The sequence below is a fragment of the Gopherus evgoodei genome, chromosome 2, assembly GCF_007399415.2.
Source record: "Gopherus evgoodei ecotype Sinaloan lineage chromosome 2, rGopEvg1_v1.p, whole genome shotgun sequence".
In the NCBI taxonomy this organism is placed as follows: Eukaryota; Metazoa; Chordata; order Testudines; family Testudinidae; genus Gopherus; species Gopherus evgoodei.
The window spans coordinates 86,546,351-86,567,315 of NC_044323.1; the positions used below are offsets into that span (position 1 = coordinate 86,546,351).

Here is a 20,965-nt window from a genome sequence, read left to right on the forward strand (position 1 = left end):
GCCTTGCTCTTGGCTAGTTCCAAATCCCTGACAAGGTCATTCAGTTCACCTTGTGTTATGAGGTGTGGTTCAGAGGAGGAGGATGGGAAAAAATGTGGGTGCTGTGACATTGATGATTCAGGACCAGAAGTTTCATCCTCTTCCTCTTCCTCGTCTGACTCAAGTGAGAATGATTCTGGTGCATCAGGAACCGGCAGTCCTTCTCCGTGGGGTACTGGGCGTATAGCTGATGGAATGTTTGGATAATACACAGTCCACTTTTTCTTCTTTGACACACCTTTCCCAACTGGAGGCACCATGCAGAAGTAACAATTGCTGGTATGATCTGTTGGCTCTCTCCAAATCATTGGCACTGCAGAAGGCATAGATTTCCTTTTCCTGTTCAACCACTGGTGAAGATTTGTTGCACAAGTGTTGCAGCATATGTGTGGGGCCCACCTCTTTTCCTGATCTCCAGTTTTGCAGCCAAAATAAAGGTGATAGGCTTTCTTAACCATAGTGGTTATACTGCACTTTTGTGATGCAAAAGTCACTTCACCACAAACATAGCAGAAGTTATCTGCACTCTTCACACAAGTACGAGGCATCTCTGCTCACTTTGGCTAAACAGAAATGTGTCCCTTTGCAAAATCAAACACTGACAAATAAGAGAGCACGACACTGTATGATTTCTAGAGCTGATATAGGGCAATTTGTTCAGCAGAGTGATGTAAGCTTCGTTATGATTGCATCATCCATGACTTCTAGGAATAACATGATGCAATTCATATCATGTATGATGCAATACCAGCTTCAGATTGCATCCTTCATTGTTTTGCCTAAAAAGCAAGTACTGTCCAAACCCAGTCATAGATTTATTCATAGATCCAGTCAAAGATGTATTTTAGTCATTTCTGGTTTAAATTGAGATCCCTTCCCTTTATAACTCACTTATCCTCTGCCATTCCCAAGGCAAGGGTCGTATATACTGACCCAATAGCATATCTTGAAAACTAGAGCCAATCAACAATTTTAACATCATTTTCGTTCTCAGTGACCCAGAATTAGTAAAGTTGGACTACATTTATTTCAGAAGCATTTTGGCTGTAGAGCAGTGTAATCCAAGCGAAACTGTTAATGCGGTAAGGTAACTTATTGCTTAAACAAAGACAGCCACTTGTTCTCCTCTTAGGGAGTAAACTCGTGTCTTTTTTTTTTTTTTTAATTTACTGCTTTTAAGATCCTCAGTGACAGTGTCCCAGGCTTCATATAAACCATATACATTCTCTCTCTAAAGTCAAGTAATATAAAATGTTTAGGGCATGCATTGTAGGAAAGTTAGAGGTCCATAAATAGTTTGATAGATCTTCATGGCCAGTCCATTTCAGGAGAGTTGTTTTCCAAGAGACACCCCATCGTATAAATCCAAGCCAGTTCCTGTGGGAGGTTACCTAGAAACTAAAGGCCACCATAAGATATTGTGTAGGAGTTAGCAGGATGTTGCCATCACCATTTTATATCTGGAACCAATAATGAGCAATATGGGACAACCCAGAAACAATGGAAGAAAGATCCAGCCAGAGTTTTTCTCTTAGGACATAATTTTGAGTATAGAACACACCCAGCAAAGCATTTGGCAGCGGAAATAAGGGCTCTACAGATGAGTTTATGTTGTGTCTCTTGAAATAGAAATACATTTAATGGACTTAAACTATCCCTCCAGATGTCAGGCTCTACGTTACTTTGTATTTTTTTTGTTTTTTGTTTTCCCCCTGAACAAGCCGGAGAGATTCCATAGAGCTGTGGCTTGGAAGCTTGTCTCTCTCACCAACACAGGTTGGTCCAATAAAATATATTACCTCACCCACCTTGTCTCTCTAACTTGAAATCATTAGAAGTCATTTTAAAATCATTATTTAAGACTTGTTTCAGGTATTACACTTGCCCCACCGCCAGTAACATTTTCCTACTTAACAAAATAAATATTCTCATCTGTTGCTATGTGAAAGATCTCCATAAACAGCAAGGGAAACTGACTATAAAGGAGAAATATAAAACTGGTGATGCACAATGTGCTGTCAATTGCACAGAGTAAAATTGGAAAATATGAAAGAACGTTTTCTTCCTAACTTTAGTAATCTTAGGTGCAACTTGTCACAAAATGAGAGGAAAATTTACAGACAGCTGCGTGAGTTTTAAGTTGATGTAGTTCATTAAAGTATTTTTAGTGTGCTGAAATGTCAGTATCTTCGTGTATCAGCAGCCCCAAGAGTTTAGCAAAGTAATAGCCTCTATTGTAGCTAGTAATGATGTGCTGGAATCAGAAACTTAAAAGAGCTACTGTATGTCATCAGCATAAAGGATAGATCTAAGAAGGGCCAATAATAGAGGCAAAAGGGGACACCAGTGACATGTACCTTGAAGTGAAAAGACTGAGCTGCTTTCCCCCCAGTTTAATCAATTGTATCACCTTTATATGGTACCTATGACCTATATGAGCAACAAATAAAATTCTGAAGAAAACAAAATAGTCCACAAGAAAAGGTTGTTTTCGTCTCTTCATTTCGGTAGGCTTTCAGATGTGGGGGAAAGTTCTGTATTCAAAGATTATATTTATTTCCTGGTGTCATGCCTGACAACCTTATCAAACACAGTCAGGCTTGATTTCAGTCTGATCTGTTTCTCAAGGAGTTTGATCACGGAAGCCTCTCGGCCTCCTGCATCTGGTAGTTTAAACCTGGACTTTCTCAAGTTGCATTGTACCTTTGGTGGTGTTGGAAGATCACAATTAGAACAGAACATTCAAATTTGTTCTGAAGTAAATGAGGAACCAGTGGAGACCAGAAATCACAGGAATGGTGTGTTCATTTTGCCTTTATTGTTCATTATGAGATGTGCTGCCATGTACTTTATCGGCTTCACTCTTGTGACTACTGCATTCAGCCCCCAGCAGAGCAAGTTGCTGCAAGCTATGCTGGAGGAAAGTAAAGTGACTATTGCCATGACTAGATTCTTGCCCAAGAGAAAAGACTACAGTTTCCTAGACAGCTTATGATGGAAGAAGTCATTTATCACCACTGTGGTCATCTATGTGTTCAAGTATTGTGGCGAGTCTGTGACACTGTAGCTTTGTATCATTCTAACAGTCTGTTGTCTGATACCTTCAGTCTTGGGGAGGCGAGAATATCTACAAGTTCCTTTAAAGCATTTATTTCTTCTGACTTTCTTGGGTGGAGCTTTTGCCTACTGCTGTTCATCAGTCTGGTGATCCGTACTCGCCAGTGGGATGAACACGTTTATATGACCTCAGTGGAACAGGCCACCTACAGTTGAGTGTCATCCACAGATCATTAGCAAATAAGTCCATTGCATCTAATGTTTTCTCTGTGCAGTTTTATAGAAGTGCTGAAGAACAAGTGGCATGATAACAAACCTAGTGGAAATTCCATATAACATGGGCCAAACAGATGTCCATTGTGATCTGAGAGCATTGAATGAATCCCCTGTCTACTTCCTCAAAATCTGATGTGCATTCAGTTCAACATAGGATTAATTGTTATTAGTATTTGATACATCAGCATAGATGAGAAGACAGAACTTGTATGCTAGCTGCTTTGAAGCCTTGCCATGAAAAGAGAGTCAGGAAACTGGGCAGCAGCTGGTGTGGTCATTGGTGTAAAGTATAGGTTGCTTCAGAATTATTGTGTTGTTAGGATGTTGTACAGTTTGCCTTCTCTGAAGGAGACATTAATGTTCTCCCATCATGGGGTCAGAATTTTTTTTTTTCTGGGCTTCACCAGCCACAAAGTGTAGCGATCATAGATTCACAGATTCCATGGCCAGAAAGGACCGCTGTGATCATCTTCTCTGCCCTCCTGTATATCTCAGGCCATAGGGCTTCCCCAAAATAATTTGTAAAAAAAACAACCCAAACTTGATATAAAAATTGTCAATGTTGGAGAATCCACCATGATCCTTGGTAAGTTGTTCCAATAGTTAATTACTCTCACTGTTAAAAAATTACACCTTATTTCCAGTCTGAATTTGTCTAGGTTCAGCTTCCAGGCATTGGATTGTGTTATCTTTCTCTGCTAGATTGAAGAGCCCATTATTAAATATTATTAAATTAGGTTCCTGAGTGATGGGATGAACATTCCTCACAGCTGCTGAGGCTTCTGTTTCAGGGATAGTTCTAAATCCATCAATGACTAGGGAATAGGTAGGTATTGTTCCTCTGTCTCTATGAGGTTTATCTGATTTGTTTTAGTCTGTGAAGTAGGCTAAGAGCTTTTTTTGAGTGAATGAGACTTGTGTGTATGCGTAGGTTGTTGTTTTTTCTGCATGAAAGTGTGTTGTATGAGCTGTTATTTAGCTGAAGCAAACATGTCTGAGAGGCTGTTTTAGCAACCTTTATGGCTGCTGCGTGTGTCTTTTGGTGGCAGCTGAGTGGGTTTTGCTCAGTAGGCACTCCAGCCTTCTGCATGCTTGTTTCATTTTTCATAGTTCAGACAACTGTTATGGCCTCTAGAAGCATGTCATTTTGGAGCTAGTTCCTCCCATGAACTTGGCTGCAGTATTTTTTTCTACTTTGCCAATGCCTTGGTGTTTTGGGTGGGTGCGTTTTCCCCTGCAAAGTCCTGTTTTCCAGAACCAAGATTTCTGGGAAAAAACTAATTTTGATTGAGTGATTTAGTCATTACCTTTTAATTACTTAATCTCTGTTTTTGAAGAGATGATGGTCTGGCCTGAAGAGTGTTATGTTATCCACCATTCTGCGATCTAAGTCTGAAAGGAAGGCTAGTGCATGCTTGCCATATAGGAGAGGTCAGAGAGAGCCTATGTTTGTCAAGAGAAATAGAAGGACTTGGGCTATTCTATCAGATGAATCGCCCACACATAAATGTTGAAACCTGTTAGGATAATTAATCTTTTATGACTCTTAACAGTTGTGGTAGAAGCCCTTTTAATTCTAGGAATCTTGCTAGGCCCTTGATGGGCCTCTTGTCTACGTATTAGAATTCCTGGTTTGGGGTATTTTTTGTGTTGTCCTCATTAACAACAACTGAGCTTTATGATTGCTATAAAGAGTTTGAACACACTTCATAAAATAGTCTGCAAAGCCAAATCTACTCAGTTAGGTATTTTTTAGTGTATGAAAATGCTAAAGTGGACTTTAGACTTGGTTCACTGAGCTGCCCGGAGCAGCACTCTGAATTGCTGTATTCTGAACATTTCTGCCCCCTCCCCCCACCCCGGAACAGATATTGCAAACAAAACTCCTTGAGTATTTTATTAAAGCTTTCCTTGGACTTGTTCCATCAGAAGGCCTCTGTGTTTTGGCTCCTGAAACCGGACATCCCAGAATCTTGGGGAATTAGAGCCCATGTAAAGCACCTGCACCTCCCACTCCTCTGTTGCAGCATGTCTTGCCTGCGAGTGGCTGCTTCAGAAATCCCTTTCATAGGGAGAGATACTGTTCAGAACAGTAATAACTTCCAATCACACACCATACAATACATTTTGCCTTTTTTCCCTTTCCTTTCTCTGGTCCATCTCCTGAAGGGCTATGAATCTAAAGCCCTTTCCAGAGGCTTCTTGGGGCTTGGGTGTTGCACACAGCAGGAGTCATTCCCCACAGGTTCAAGAAAAGTAACCTGCCTGCAGGACTGGTGCCAGTGTTTTTGGTGCCCTAGGCACACGGCCATTTCGCCGCCCTGCGTGCCTGTCCCACGGCTCCGGTGGACCTGCCGCAGGCGTGTCTGCGGGAGGTCCACCGGAGCCACGGGACCAGCGGACCGTCCACAGGAACGCCTGCGGCAGGTCTACCGAAGCCGCAGGACCAGCGGACCCTCCGCAGACACGCCTGCAGCAGGTCCACCGGAGCCGCCTGCTGCCCCGCCCCCCCACCGGCAAAATGTCACCCCCCCCAATAATCCTGGTGCCCTAGGCGATTGCCTAGGTCGCCTAAATGGAAGTGCTGGCCCTGCCTGCCTGAACTCTGTGGTTGAAATATCTCATACCAAAACTTTTTGGAAAAGTTACTAATATTCTTTTCTGTACTCTGGTCCTTACAAGCACAGACCACACTGATGTCAGTGTCTCTCTCTCTCACACACACACACACACAGGGACTAGGTGACCAGATGTCCTGATTTTATAGGAACGGTCTCGATTTTTGAGTCTTTTTCTTATATAGGCTCCTATTACCCTCCACTCCCTGTCCTGATTTTTCACACTTGCTGTCTGGTCACCTTAACAGGGACAATCGAAGCAAGTCAGGAGAAGCAGCTTTATCCTCTGGGTTGGCCCTCTTCTGGTTTCCATTGAGCAGCCTTAGTATTCTTCCTTGCAGATCAACTGGTGCTGCAGTACCATAGTCTTGTCTAGTGGTAGGTAATGCCAACAGAGAAGAAAATGACAAGAAAAGGGAACAAACAAAAACCAAGACAAATGAAAATGTGTCTCTCTTGCTGGAGTGCATGTTCTGCATTTTTGCTCGTAAAGAGCTCCCACTCCCCCTACTGGGCCTTTCACAAGGGATTCACTAGGCCTGGAAGCCAGTCTCTAGTCTGAGCCTCTAGCCAGGGGACTCAAGCTTGTCTAACCAGGCTAGTCACTGTGTGATGATGGCAAGGCAAGTACAGAATGATGTATGTAGATAAAAAGGAGCAGGAAGCCCCCTGTCTCTCACCTGTTCCTCAGACATACTTACTTGCCAAGATAAACAAATTTTTCCTGGTCTCTTAAGGAAAATTGGATCCCTAGAGATCACCACTTAAGCAAAAGTCAAGAAGCATTTGTTTAGGGACTTTGATTCCTCCTCCAGACCCAATATTTCTCCCTGCCAATCAGGGCCGGCTCCAGTGTTTTTGCCACCACAAGTGGCAAAAGAAAAAAAAAAGGCATGATTGGCAGCACTTCGGCCGCAGCTCAACTGACGGACCCACCGCCAAATTGCCATCAAAGAGACGGATATGCCGCCCCAAGCACCTGCTTGCTGCACAGGTGCCTGGAGCTGGCCCTGCTGCCCATCCTCCATGTATGGGTCCTAAGGCTATTATCTCCAGGGCATTGGCCAAGTTTTCTCTCTTAATTCAGCATCAGCCACCAGAGAAAACTGCTCTGGAACTACCTAGAAAGAATTTCCAACAGGACTAGAAATATTTAATCAGTCAACTGCTTTTGGAAATGGAATTGGAGGAACCAGAAGAGCCTGGCTTCTAAACAACTTTTCCACTTTTTCTAGGAGAAAATAGACAGGAGAAGTCTCTTCCAGTCTGGTTAGCAGTCCAGAAAAGATTAGCATTCCTCACCCTAAAAGGATCTCTATAGGTGAAATTGTGTTTTAATTTGAACAGACAATTCAGTGATGGAAGCATTTCAACTGCATAAGAAGGACCAGAGAAAGTGAGTTCGCTGTTCAGTAAGGAGAAGTCTATCTGCAATCTATCAAAGCACTGTATGTGGTAGGGAAACCTAATCTCTAAGCCAGCTGTTTGAGGGGAAAAAAAAAATCCTTCCAGGGGAGTAACCTTTAAAGCAAGAAGTCTTCAGCTTGAGCACCAATAAATGAGGATCACCCTGCTGAGATCTATTTATGTCTGTGACCAACATGAAGGTACATCAGTTATATATCCACCACAGGGAAGCAAGAACCTTATGCAAGACACTTTATTCATGGCCTATACATGGCATTTACCTATGACCTATGCCTATACTTATGACATACATGGGCACCTCCCATATAATTGTCCTTGGAAAACTGAATGACTCCAACTACTAGAACTAGTCAAAAATGTTCAAAAATTTCTCAGAAAGCAACACTTCGTTTAAAATTTTCATGAAAATTATTTTGCTTTTTGACAAGCTCTAGCAATTTTTTTTTAAATGGCTCTTGGATGGACAAGGATGCAAGAGGTCAGATCACTTTTCCCAAGGACTTTGCATGGTTTGTTACAAGGACAAGGTTGTACTTCACACCTGTCCAAGTTTTCTCCCCAGAATAACTACAGAGCTCTACATAAAAAAAGAGAGAGTGAGTCCTTCTCAATTTTAGCGCTGATGCTAAGATTGAAAAAAAAAATCTGGCAGACCCTCAACTTATGAAGCTTTCTCAAACACTACCTGAGGAAGTTCTTCAGGAAATTGGATGCTACCTTCTTCCTTGTCAACACATTGAAATGGGGACTCAGATTTTCAAGAATAATGATACTCAAGTGTATGAGAATGCATTCAGGAAACACTGAGAAGGAGAAATTTCTCTTCTGGGAATAATCAAAATCTTATTCCATTAGATAGTTGGCTGCCCTTATATTGAAAGTCAGCACTCTGTGGATGAGTTTTCCTGTTACTCCCTGTTCACCTTCACCAAGGACTGCCACCTGAATGTGATGACATTGGCCAATACTCTTTAGTCTTTGAGAGATTAGAGAGATTCCTTTCTCATGAGGGAAGAAACTGAGATCAAAAGTTCTTTTTGTCACTTTTCACCACCCCATCCCCTTATTTGTTAATGGCATCTCTGTGGATTAATTTTCCTGCTCCTGTTTTTCCTGGGAACTGCTCAATAAAATATGTCTGTTCTGGTGAAGACTAGGACATGGAACAACATTTTTTTTCTTTTTTACCTGCTCTTTTACTTTCTATCGTTTGATCAAGCCAGCACAGCAGGCTTAATTTTATTCCTTTAGAATAGCAACATAGGGCAGGATAAAGAATTTTCCCTCTGTTATGGAAGATCTCACCTGGGCTGCTTAATGGAGAACAGAGGGATTGGGGTTGACTAAGTACCGTGGTTCTTTCTTGACTGGCTGCAGCCTATTTATAAACATGAAAGAAGAGCTACGCCATGGTCTATCTAATGCAGACTAGACCGTAGAATTAGCATGTATGAGTATCTCTGTATTGCAATTGGAGACGTGACTGCAGCTTGGGTAGGCATGGCAGAACTCCCTTTAATATAGCTAGCACGGCTAAAAGTCAGTGAGGATGGAGCAGCATGGATTCTGCCTCAGGCTAGCAATGTGCCACCGTGTCTTCACTGCTATTTTTAGTCTGGCTACTGGATTCAAGGTAGCACAGTATGCCTTCCTGAGCTGCAGTTGCTCCCCTAATTGCAGGGTAGAGATATCCTAAGAGGGGAAGAAAATGCTTTAGGCCATTTAAAAGGTATCTTAGTATAACTATGTGTCTCTAGTTGACACATAGTTCAGAGGCTTTTTTCTTTTGCACTTGAATGACTGACTGAAAAATGGCTTGTTTTTAAAACATCAAGCTTTCCATGGATTTAGATTATTAGATCGTGGTCAGATAAAATCAGTTGTTCCTATTCCTTTTTCTCATTTTATTTCCTTTGTCTCTTCTCCTGTCCCCCTGCCCCTGTTTTAAACAAACAAGGAGATTAAGTCCAAATAACTCTATTAATATAACATTACAATTGAGAATGAAAATGTCAGGAAATTCAGTTATGGTTCCCACAACAATCATAACTAAGTCACATTGCACATATATATATTAAGACACCAACATCACTACAATATACAGCAATACAGAACTTTCATATAGCATGTTATGGTTGCTATGGGAACCAGAATTTTGAATTTCTTAACTTTTGTATGCTTAAAATCTCAACTGAATTGTATCATTAATGTAATTATTTTACATTTAATTTTTTGTGGACATTGATGATAAAAAATGGTGTCATTCATGCCATCTGTGTATCTTTGTATAATGACTCCACAATGAATCAGTTCTTTTCTTATTCAGTTTTTCTGCAAATGAATTGCAGAGCAAATGAATGTGTGCAATAAAATGAAAAATATAAAAATGTAATTTTCAATATAGCTAAACTGTAACATTATTTTATAATCCAACGGGTCTTTTTCCATATGTAATTTTATAAGATTAAACTGAAATATTATTACATTTTGTATACTTCTACAAATAAAAACTTATTTAAATAACATTTTTAGTCTGCTGACTTATCAAGTTCTTATTGTTCTATAATCTAGCCAATTGTCTTCAAAGGAGAGTGTTTTGTATGATATTGGGAATTAATTCTGCAAAGTTCTGTGTGTCCTCAACTTCCACTGCAGTAGACAGCACCATGCTGAGCATCTGTTGTAACATAAGGCTTCAAACTCTCTCTTTCCATCATCTTCTGCTTTGGACTCTCATTGAAATCAATAGGAATTTTCTGTACCACAGCAGGATAGTTTGTAATCAACAGCAGGATATTGTCCTTACACTGGTTTTGTTAATTTTTTCTTATAGCTGACCTTAGAGTGGCTTTGTAAAGATTTTTTAAAAAATAACTAAAGGCTGGAATTTTCAAAGAGACTGGAGTGAATTAGATGCCCAGTTCCCCTTGAAAGCCAATAGAAGCATGCCTAACTCCCCTAGACAACTTTGGAAACCTCAGTTTAAAATCCCAAATCAGTTACAGAATCTATATACAGACTTAGGAACCAGGTTTCCAAAAGAAACTCATCTGAGCCTCTGATCTTATGTGCTCACATCAGATGTTGGTTTAGACAATGGAATTTAGACCTTGTTCGTTTTGTCTATTATGGTAGCCCCAGAGGCTCATTTTAGGATTCACAATGCTAGATGAACACATTAAAAATAGACTGCAGTCAGTCTGAGTTTTTAATTCTAATTACAAGCTATTTTTGAAAATTTGGCCTAAAAAACTTAATTTTGAAATATTTCTAAATAATAGAAATAATATTTCAGCTTTACTTAACTTTTGCTTCCTGAGCTCAGGGGACTATGTTTCTACTGCAAACCTAATAATACCACAGCCACCTAAAATGGTGTTGGAAATTGTACAGCAAGACAGTAATTATGGGTCAAGACCTCAAGCCTCTTTGCTTGCAGATCAATCAAAAGATGACTGTCAACAAAACAAGCAACATTAATTATCTGATAACACTGCCGTACAGCCAAAATGCTTCTGAAATAAATGTAGTCCAACTTTACTAATTCTGGGTCACTAAGAACAAAAATGATGCTTACAATTGTTGATTGGCTCTAGTTTTCAAGATATGCTTTTGGGTCAGTATATACGACTCTTGCCTTGGAAATGGCAGAGGATAAGTGAGTTATAAAGGGAAGGGATCTCAATTTAAACCAGAAATGACTAAAATACATCTTTGACTGGATCTATAAATAAATCTATGACTGGGTTTGGACAGTACTTGCTTTTTAGGCAAAACCATGAAGGATGCAATCTGAAGCTGGTATTGCATCATACATGATATGAATTGCATCATGTTATTCCTAGAAGTCATGGATGATGCAATCATAACGAAGCTTACATCACTCTGCTGAACAAATTGCCCTATATCAGCTCTAGAAATCATACAGTGTCGTGCTCTCTTATTTGTCAGTGTCTGATTTTGCAAAGGGACACATTTCTGTTTAGCCAAAGTGAGCAGAGATGCCTCGTACTTGTGTGAAGAGTGCAGATAACTTCTGCTATGTTTGTGGTGAAGTGACTTTTGCATCACAAAAGTGCAGTATAACCACTATGGTTAAGAAAGCCTATCACCTTTATTTTGGCTGCAAAACTGGAGATCGGGACAAGAGGTGTGCCCCACGCATATGCTGCAACACTTGTGCAACAAATCTTCACCAGTGGTTGAACAGGAAAAGGAAATCTATGCCTTTTGCAGTGCCAGTGATTTGGAGAGAGCCAACAGATCATACCAGCAATTGTTACTTCTGCATGGTGCCTCCAGTTGGGAAAGGTGTGTCAAAGAAGAAAAAGTGGACTGTGTATTATCCAAACATTCCATCAGCTCTACGCCCAGTACCCCACGGAGAAGGACTGCCGGTTCCTGATGCACCAGAATCATTCTCACTTGAGTCAGATTAGGAAGAGGAAGAGGATGAAACTTCTGGTCCTGAACCATCAATGTCACAGGACCCACATTTTCTCCCATCCTCCTCCTCTGAACCACACCTCATAACACAAGGTGAACTGAATGACCTTGTCAGGGATTTGGAACTAGCCAAGAGCAAGGCAGAGCTGTTGGGCTCCAGACTACAGCAGTGGAATCTCCTGGCAGGCTATCAGGGCAAATGGAGCCCATCAATGCTTGCAGACTATATTGCTGGACAGTGACAAGAGATGCTCCATTTAATGAATACAAGAGACAAGCCAAGAAGCGCCAAGTAGACACTGAATAGGACTAAACTATGTACATCATAGTTTTTTGCCTTTTGTTTCCTAATAAATTTTATTTATATAACCTTTTTGCTGATTTTTAAAGTGTTACATAAACAGGACAGGTGAAATATTATCATGTAAAGCAACCATAAACACATGAAAAGACCTAGGTTTACAATTTATGATTAAAACTCTACTATCTACACAATATACATAGACTTAAAGTTAAAAAACTTAAATATCTTAGAAACAGTAGCCAATCAGTAGTTTTAATTGTCATATTTGAATTCAGCACATCAAAATACATAATAAAAATCACATTTTATCTCTGAAGCAGACGACTTCTCAAAAATTGTAGACCAGTGTAATGGAAGGTAGGTTCAATGTGGCATTCATTGCCAAGATTTGTTTGGATGATTCAGCTGGCTCTGTCTTGGCACAGCTGCTTTCATGTATATAGGCCTCAGGAGTGGGAGGGACCTCTGTTCTTTGCATCTGACTCTGATGTAAAAGGTGTCATATACCAGATGTGAAGTGCTTTGGAGGCATCCACTTAGGACCAGACTTCAGAGGGGTTCTGGCGATTGGAGCCAGTTGCAAGATCAGGGTGCAATTCCTGAGATAAAACAAATGTGGTGTACAGGCTACCCTGAAATGCATTGGGCTACTTAGTCAAGCTAGTTGAGTTGCTGTTGGACCTGGTACTAGATCTGCCTAGATTGAATGATTTGTCCTTGGAGAACTTCAGCAAACATTCACAAGACAGCACTGACTTGCTGGCCCAGGATCTTATGGACCTTCTGACAGCTCTGGGCCTACAAAAGTTGGTATTAAACTTCATGCAGTCTTGTGGAGCCACTCTTGATCAAGGGCAAACTCTTGATTTGCTATATGCTGCGGCAACAAAGATTATAAATAACTTCTCTGTTGCATTTGGAAAAAGGAACTTTTGAAACTAGTCCAGCTATTTATTCTTTGTAAGAGCAATGCTGAATCTGAGGAACCTTAAATAGCCTTTGAAAATCATCTATGACCTATGGAATCCCAGTAATGCTGTTCAACATGGAAAATGCTATATTTTAAGGGGAATAGAGAGATTATTCTTGTTAAATGTAAACCCTTTTTATACAGAAATATTTTGGAGAAGCAAACTTTCCAAAATATTTAAAACAAATTTCAAGTATCTTTCTATTGCAATAGCATTCACTTTGAATCCTCCCTCCCATGGATTTGTTTTGTGATGCTACTGTGTTATAATTTTATACTGTCATCTTATCACTCATACCTATGGCATTGACAAAAAAAGAAAAGCTAAGTTTTAAAATTTTTGTTCTAGGATGGGATTGAAAATTTCTTTCAATCATATAAAGTCATTTCAAACTAATGTATTATTATAACTCCAGTGAATCTCCAACTGAGTTGTTAGTGTCTGATTATTTACACTTGCTCCCACTGGTCTCTGCTAGAATTAGAATGGCTGGAAGCTTGCTTGCAGTCAGCATTTGTAATAAATTACCAAGTCCCTGGGTATGGTAACCATACGCTGATAAGTGGCTTCTTTACTTTTTTTTTTTTTTCCAAATAGTTGTTCACTGCGTTTCTTGTCTTCCCTGGTTGGCCTTTCAATACGAATCAAAGGAAATCTCAGAGCTTTCAAAATGCTAAACAAATGCATTATTAATCTGTATCAAACAATGCATATTCCACTTGAGATTTTACAAATAATGTATGAGATATTCATACATTTTTATTTTTTTTAGAATACCTTCCAGGTCGGAGAAATTAAATTTTGCTACAGGCAGCATCATAAATACAACAAAACATACCATAAGTCAATTTCACATGTTTTATTGAGTTTTGCAAAAAATTCAGGCATATACATATAAAATGTCAGAAACAAATATAAGGGAATAAATTCATTCCCTTGCACTTAGATGAGTTACAATAAAGTACGCTTTAGAGTAAGGTCCTTTTTTTTAGGAAGCCTATTTTACAGGGAAGATCATAGTTCCTCAGAATTTGGCTTACAGTGATAGTTATTGGTCTGCTTTTTCTTGTAGTTGGATCATGGAAGGCTTGAAGGTATCAAAAATAAAGCCTATGGGTCAAAGGCATAGTAGTACGTAATGAGAAATATTGACTGAACAGATTTTGTGATATATAAAGTCATAATTTTAATTCTTGTCAGGGACGATCAGGTTGGCTTCAAAATATGATTAAAACAGGTGAAAAATGACTTTTGTTCAGAAATGAACCTTTAAAATATTTGTACAAATACACCAGAAATTCACTGGGGGTGATGAAGATGAATACTTTAACAAATGGTTAGTTTTTTTCTGGCATGTACATTTTTTACTTTGTGGAATATTTCTTTAAATTTCATTTTTCCTTGTAAAAAGTTGTAAACCAGGTACATTCTTCTTTTCTGCTGTCATGGACAACACTACTGCATTCATCAGTATTTGAAATGCTCTGTTTGTTACATTTTGAAATTAACACATTTAGAGTCATAGCAAAAGACCAGGGGAATCAGTGAGTCACAGGCTTCTCAATTAGAAGCCTGTGAATCAATCGAACGCTTCTCACTTCCTCACAATAAATCTAGGAATACTGGGCCAGATTCTCAGCTGATGTAAAGTGGCTTGGCTCCACTGACTTAAGTGAAACTCTGCCAATTTACACCAGTTGAGAATCTAAACCACTGAATTTTTACAAAATTCATTTTTCTCCATTATAATAAACTGTTGATAGTGGAGGGTAAAATGCATATTTAAATTAATAACTACTTTGAGACTTTTCGAAGCTGGGCACCTTGACCTCAGCCCTGAAGTCACTGGGAGTTTTTGTCCAAATAAAGACTGTAAGAATGGACTCATAGACAGCAGTCCTGATCCCAGATAAGTAGTCTGTATATCCAAAAGCATCAGTCTAAAACCTCAGAAATTTTGAGGGGGAGGAATTTTTTTATTTGAAAGGAGATCTTCTCCAAAGACTATTATTAGTTGAAGGATCTTGACGCAATGGAAAGATTTTTTTTTTTTTCAGTTCATAAATTGTTACATGATTGGGCAAAAGTTTGAAAACATACCTTTACCCCCAAAGGATCTGTAGTGCAAGTCTGTCTTTTGATATAAATCTACTTTGTGCTGACTACCGTAGTCAATAAAGAGTGAACACCTATACTTTTTTGCATGAGCTTTGCCAAAATACTATATGTGAATTCTGTGCTAAGGTTTTTGCAGAAGTGCATTTTGTAATCAGATTGATATTTAGTTTGAGGTACTTAGCACAGCAAGAAAACTATGTGATGATATGGCCATTTCTGGAATGGAAACAGAATATGTTATGGCATATCAAACTTTTCTCCCACATTTCCATTCTGTAATTTAAATCTTATTTTTAGATCATTGATGCAGTTAGTATGTTCCACTGACAAGCAAGACCAATTGCCTCACAGAGGGTAAACACAATTTTGGATATTATAAAAGCCTATTTAAAATAGTGATGTTAAAACCACATTTGAAGCTTCAGAAGTTTGAATTCAGGTAACAAGATTTAAAGCTATAAAATAAATAATTAAAAAAACAAAATTCTATCTTTTAAAAACTGCATCCTTTTGGATGTTTGTGTTTAAACTTTAAATGGCCTAGAACTTTGAGACACTGAACTGAATACTTGATATCTGCAGTAGTTTCGCCATTGTTTTTTATTTATTCAAGTGACAAAAAGCAGTCTGAATAGGCATATTGTATATTCCTCCCTTCCCCAACTCGTTAGCTCCTTCTCTTGTCCATCTGTCAGCATTTCTTTCCTGTCCTCGAGAAGAAACCAAGTAAACACTTTAAAATTATATCCCCTTTTCATTTTGTTCATTTGCCGCTTGGGGGCTAGAATTACCCTCTGGAAAAGGTAACATAAATGTAGAAACCACAGGACTTTGACAGCAGTTCCTCACAAGCCACAGCTGAAAATCCGCCATTGTGAATCAGTGCTGATGTTTTTCTAAGTAAACCCTTTCACCTTTTTTACTGATGTAACTGCTTTGAGGAGGACTCCTTTCTCCTTCTTAGGTTCTAGAATTCTATGCTTCATTCTGTTTTGTGCTGTATCACTTAGAGGTGATTTTTGCTGCATTTATTGCATTGACAAATTCAGTATAATATGTCTGATGAGGAAATGTGTGTGCAGCAATGCATCTTGTATATTGAGCATTCAATGACCAGTATTTTAAGAAAGAATGGTAATTCTCGATTTTGTTTTTTGAGGGAAGGTTTGAACAAGATAAGACATAAATGTTCAGATCATCATTTTTATTGTAGGACTTGATCCTCCGAGCTGCTGAGCATCTTCCTAGAAGTAAACCTAAGTTGAGGGTGTTCAGAACCTTACAGTAGCAAGTACAGAGCCTGATCCAAAGTCTCCTGTTGTTTTCAGTGAGCATTTTATCAAGCTCTTAATCATTTTCTTTTCTTTGTAATGAGTGACGTTCATCACTTAGCTGCATTTAACCGACACCCAAAATACCACGAAAAGAGTGCCGGTGTGTGGCGGGTACTGTATTTTTAAAACTTCATTTATGTTTCTTTTGTTTTCAGAGAGACTGTAAACAGTGAGGAAAAGCTATACAGAAAGACTCGCAAAAAAAAATTTGTGATAATCTTCAGGACATTCATGAAACCAACAAAACTGATTTTTTTTTTAAAAATAGAGATGATAATGTTAATATCTGGATTAGATTTGAGGCCCAAATTCAACACTGCCAAAAATCTCATCAACTCTTCTGACATGAAAATGTCCTTGGGAGAGTTCTGCTATCTGGAATGCTACAAATGCCATACCATCCATTGTTCTCATAAGATTTATACCATTTGGGGCTGAGATCGTGCATAAATGGTTGCTCTCATTAGTTTGTCATGACCATCTCCAAACTTAGACAAAAATGACTCTTCCTTGTTCTGTACAAGAGGCTCCAGGAACCTCTTTTTGCTTTGTATTTGTACTAGGACTCCTAGGCACTATAGCAGTACAAATAGGAACATTTTGGAGATTCAGGATCAGGAATTCTAATCCAGTTCTCCTGTCCCCAACTTCATTCTCTTCTGAACACAATTAAAATCAAGGTGTAGGACTGTGTTTTCCTGCCAACAGGAAAAAAAAAAAAGCAATACGGAGTTTTAGGGTCTGATCAAAAATCCCGTAAAGTCACCCTATTTACTTCAGTGGGTTTTGGATTGGGCTCATATTTTGCTTTTTGCATAGAGTGTTAGGTTTTTTTAAACTAATACATTCTCCTGGCATCTCTGACATGAGTATTACTTCAGCCAGAGGAATGATTTAGGTAATTATTTTCTTTGAGAAGATATCAAATAAAGAGATTAATGTTGATATGTTGAGATCCTCTGAATCTTATAACTATACAGGGATATGCATACAAAACAAATAATATTTGTTCTTTTTTCCATATACAGTGTATTCTTTTGCCTACTATGTGTTTTTTATCAGTGTTAATACCAATTCATGGAAACTTTGTTCAACAGAATTGGCAGCTGAGAAATGCCATATTGCACATCATGGGCTTGTTTCTGGCCTTTGATTTGAATAGATGGTTGCATCAGTTTTCTTTAAGTTAAGAATGCAGTAGCAGATTGACTTACACATTAGAGTCTTTCTTTATATTTACCTTTAGATGTATCTGCCCAGGAATTGTATTTGCCTGTCTTCCAGTTGGTGTTAATTAGAAAAAAATGATAAAGGCATGGCTCTTGTGTACCAAATAGGAAGAGCTGAGAGACACTTATCAGATCTCCTCATGTCTCTTCAAAGCTATAACATTCAAGATTTAGGCAAATTAGAAGAGGTAAACTAACATAATCCTAATACAATAATCTTGCAGTGGAAAGTATCAGAGGATCTATTTCCTCTCATTGGCTTCAGTGAGTATAGGATTAAGCCCTGAATATAAAAATTGTTTGGAACATGTGCTTACAGTGTATTCTGTATTAAAAGACGTTAAACAGTAAAAAATGTATGTTAGTGAAAAAAACAAAAACAAAATCTTCCAGTTTCTATGGGGAAGAGGATTACAGTTAAATGGAAAAAATAGACCTTTTTTCCTATTATCTCCCTGGTGATTTGTAAACCGGAAAGAGATTTATTGATTTTTTTTTCAGAAAAGAGTATAACTTTTCTTTAACTACATGCTAGCTTTGTGAGAGAGAATAGATTAATAGATTCATAGACTCTAGGACTGGAAGGGACCTCGAAAGGTCATCGAGTCCAGTCCCCTGCCCTCATGACAGGACCAAATACTGTCTAGACCATCCCTCATAGACATTTATCTAACCTACTCTTAAATATCTCCAGAGATGGAGATTCCACAACCTCCCTAGGCAATTTATTCCAAATAGTATTATGACTAGCAGGCATAACCATAATATTTAATTTAAGTGGTCAAAAAGTGGGGGGAAGGGTAAATCCTCTCCTTTTTAAAAGGCCCTGGTCTTCTGTGATCAGTATTTGTACAGTAAGATAATTGTAGTACTTAGTCTCAGGTATGTTCCTATAGAACAGTGTTCTGCTGCTAGCAATTGTTTTCCTTTAGTATTTGCCAATTAAGCTACTTTGTGAAAATATACAGTTTTGACAAGGAATGGAAGGATGAGTACAGGAACTATTATAAACTGGGAGTTAGGAGAACATTAGGTGGATAACAGGAGAGGCAGAGTAATGCGTAATTCATTTCTGCAACTTATTACAGGAATCAGCGTTGTTGTAGCTGTGTCAGTCCCAGGTAATTTGGAGAGACAAGGTGGGTGAGGTAATATCTTTTATTGGACCAATTTCTGTTGGTGTGAGAGACAAGCTTTTGAGCTACACAGAGCTCTTCTTCAGGTCTGGGAAAGGTACTCAGAGTGTCACAGTTAAATACTGTCCACTAAATGTAACCCACTAACCCCTCTTTTTGTCCTATGAGTATAGGGGTATCACCTTGAATGTTCCCTTAGAATATGTGCTAACTACTTCTGTTAAATTATCTGTTCAGCCTTGTATTTAGCTGTGACACTGACCACCTTTACCAGACCTGAAGAAGAGTTCTGTGTAGCTTAAAAGCTTGTCTCTCTCTCACCAACAGAAGTTAGTCTAATAAAAGACATTACCTCACCCACCTTGTGTCTCTATTACAGGAATGCGTCAGTCCAGTGACAAGTATCAGAAGAAGTATAGAGCAGTGCTTATGAAATCATGTTTCATCCATATACTGAGTTGTTATAAGAGGACTTGCTCCAGGAGAAACTAGCCAGAAAAATTTCCCCAAGGAGGAGATCTATAGTACTTTTGTGCACAACCTGTACTTTACACGAGTTTGATCTGTCTCATCCTGTGCTCTTTTAAGACATATTTTTCTCAAAGATGACTTAGCTAGACTCAGTATGACTTAGGAAGGCACCAATGCATCATTCCTAGTCCATTTAGACTTTAGTTCTTCAGAGGCAAAGTACTTTTGGTGTTATTCCAGATAAACTTTAAAAAGGTGAAGAAAGAAATAAGAGAAGCCTTACCTATAGTTAATTTACATGTGAGGCAAACTAGAAGTATCTCATGTTTTGGGAGAACAACATTTTAGAAAACTGTACTATACTGTGAGACACTGACAGAAAAAATAAGCCGGGATACCTTTGCCATTAGGAAAATAGGAAATATTTTAAGTACTCAAAATATAGAGTATTTTATTTGGATTTTAAGAGGTACAAATTACAATTTTTAAATTTTCCTTAGTTTCTCTGATTCATTTGATGTGTATGGCATACAGTCTGTATTTTCTCTCATAGAACTTGGTGGGTGCCTGTAGCAATAGCACCTCAAACTATGCCAGTTCCCACACTGCGGGTTAGTGCTGAGTATGATGAGTACTTGGATGAGACTGTTCCAAGGAAAAAACCCAGGATGCTTCAAGAACTAGTGTTGATAATTTAGGCCCTGATGGTACAGTGAGCTATATGCAGGCAAAGTTCATTGTGTATAATCAAGAGTTCAAGAGTATAATCCTAAAAGATTATACTCTTACAATATGTCTACACTGCAGCTGGGAGCATGTTTCCTAGTGAGAGTTGACAGATGTGCGCTAGCTCTGCTTGATCTGGTGCTCAAAAAATAGCAGTGTACCCAAGGACAGTGTGAGTAGCAGCTCAGGCTAGCAGCCTGAATACAATCTGCCTGGAGGCCCTGGGTACGTATTCGGGCAGCTAACCTGAGCCTCCTCCCGTGCTATAGTCGGCTACACTGCTAATGTTAGCGCAGTTAGTGTGTGTCTGTCCACTTGCGCTGGGAGCACACTCCTAGCTGCAGTGTAGATGTACCCTTAATCAGTACTAATTGTATACCTGGTTTTACAATACACGATGTTGATGGAATGCCTGTCTTTCTGCTAAAATATAAAGCTATTCTCTTGACTGTTTGAGATTAAAACTTCCACGACACTTTTTGCAAGATAAGGAGTGTTTATTCCAGTGTCCTACTCAAATTGTAATTTGAGTAACTGCATTTTGCCCACTTAAATTCCTTCCGCAGTTTCAGTTGTATAAGGTATTCTCTACTTTCGTATCTGCTCATTTTTGTTGTTGTCTTTTCGATACTTCACATTTAATATGCCAGTTCAAAAGAGAACCCAACATTATTTATGTTTCCCTCTGTTCCTCTAGCAGCAGCCAAAGATCTTATCATTTGTTGTCATCTTTTCTTTTTAAAGGCAATTGGAGATATCTCAAATGGTCAATAATGTGATCCAGAACCATTCAAATTCAGTCTAGTTGTCTG

At 38.8% G+C, this 20,965-nt stretch overlaps 1 protein-coding gene across 7 annotated transcripts in view; it reads left to right on the top strand.

The window, feature by feature from the left end:
* Positions 1–20,965, top strand: part of ARPP21 (cAMP regulated phosphoprotein 21) — a 260,922-nt gene that overhangs the window by 91,857 nt on the left and 148,100 nt on the right. The gene's annotated exons all lie outside the window — the stretch shown is intronic.